Source organism: Sciurus carolinensis, chromosome 8 (assembly GCF_902686445.1).
Source record: "Sciurus carolinensis chromosome 8, mSciCar1.2, whole genome shotgun sequence".
Classification (NCBI taxonomy): domain Eukaryota; kingdom Metazoa; phylum Chordata; class Mammalia; order Rodentia; family Sciuridae; genus Sciurus; species Sciurus carolinensis.
In genome coordinates this window covers 122,414,849-122,416,464 of record NC_062220.1, presented here as the reverse complement: position 1 = coordinate 122,416,464, position 1,616 = coordinate 122,414,849, and the positions used below count along the sequence as shown (strand labels likewise).

At 43.9% G+C, this 1,616-nt stretch overlaps 1 pseudogene; it reads left to right on the top strand.

Moving 5' to 3' along the window:
• Positions 1-637: 637 nt before the first annotated feature.
• On the top strand, positions 638-1,388 carry LOC124990273 (pre-mRNA-splicing regulator WTAP-like; annotated as a pseudogene).
• The last annotated feature ends 228 nt before the right edge of the window (positions 1,389-1,616 follow it).

Below are 1,616 nucleotides of genomic sequence, written 5' to 3'. Positions count from 1 at the left end.
TAGAACCTTTAGGTGGTGGAGCCTAGGGGGAGGAAGTTAGGTCATTGGTGGTGTGCCCTTGTTGGGGACATTTTTACCCTGGCCCCTATTGTCTCTCACTTCCCCTGTTCTCCTTTTTCTTTTGTTTTCTGGCCACTGCAATGTGAATAGTCTCCCTCTACCACATGCTCCCTGCCATGTACCATACCACCACAGACCCAAAGAAACAGGATCAAGCAATCTTTGAAACCTTGAACCAAAAGAAACCTTTCCTCCTTTGGTATTTTGTCACTACAACAGAAAACTGACTATCACAGGAGACCCTAATAATGACGATGTTGATTTGGGACTCCCTGGAGGAGGCCACACACAATAAAACCCAGCCCTACAAAGCAAGGAAAGAGAAAATGAAATCAAAGTCTATGATTTGTCTAGATCAGAATTTCAAAACGGGAGCGCAGAAGGCTACGGGAGCGCAGAAGGCTGCGGGAGCGCGCAGGACTCAGGGAAGGGCCGGGACGTGGCTCAGGGGTGCACCCTGCTCCACTATGGCTCCAGGCCCCGTTGGACCAGGTGGATGGCCAGCCTCCCCTCGCCTTTCCTGTCCCCACAGGGCCCAGCCGTGGCCTCAGCCTGGAGGTGACTCCTCGGATTCAAGATGACTAACGAAGAAACTCTTCCAAAAAAGGTTTAACTGAGTGAAACAGACTTCAAAGTTATGGCACGAGATGAGTTAATTCTTAGATGGAAACAATATGAAACTTATGTTCAAGCTTTGGGGGGCAAGTACACAGATCTTAACTCAAATGATGTACTGGCTTAAGGTAGTCTGAAGAAAAACTAAAACAATAACAGCGGAAGTGTGCACACAGGGAAACATCCTTGTAATGCGGCTAGCAATGAAGGAACAAGAGATGCAAGAGTGTACTACTCAAATTCAGTACCTCTAGCAAGTCCAGCAGCATAGTGTTACCCAACTGACATCAACAATGGTAGATCCAGCAATAAACTTGTTTTTCCTAAAAAATGAAAGGCAAACTGGAACAGACTAGGACAAACTGGAACAGGCCCCAAATGAAGTGAGTGCCTAGAAGTTTATGCCTGATAGGTAAACAAATCATACCCCCTAGTCAAGATTTCTCTGACAGTCACACTATGAGAAAGCTGTGGTGGGACAGTCAAGTACAGGTTTCCACACCAAGACTCAGACTTTTTGAGAAGAAAAAAAAAAAAAAAAAAAAAAAAAAAAGCCACATTCTCATACCCTGAAGCTTGTAATGACTAATGTAAACTTTCCTGATGAACCTTGTGCTTTAGCTTTTTTCTCTTTCTCTTCCCCTTGCTTCTGAGGCCTGATGTCATTGAACTATTCCAAAGAAGAGGTCATCTCTGAAAAATCCCCCTTCTAGAACATGTAGACACTTGAGCAATGTTTCTGTTTGAAGGAAATAGAGGGAGAAACAGAAGTCTTAAGTCTGTGGCACGCTGTGTCTTTAGACAGTTTGGAGGATTAAAAACCTAGAGACTTAAAAATCATGAATTGAACGTGTAAAATGTAAAAACCGAATTCTGCATCCCTCTTAACTTTGAGCATAATGACTTAGAGACACTATGTATCAGTTTTCCCAATAAGACTG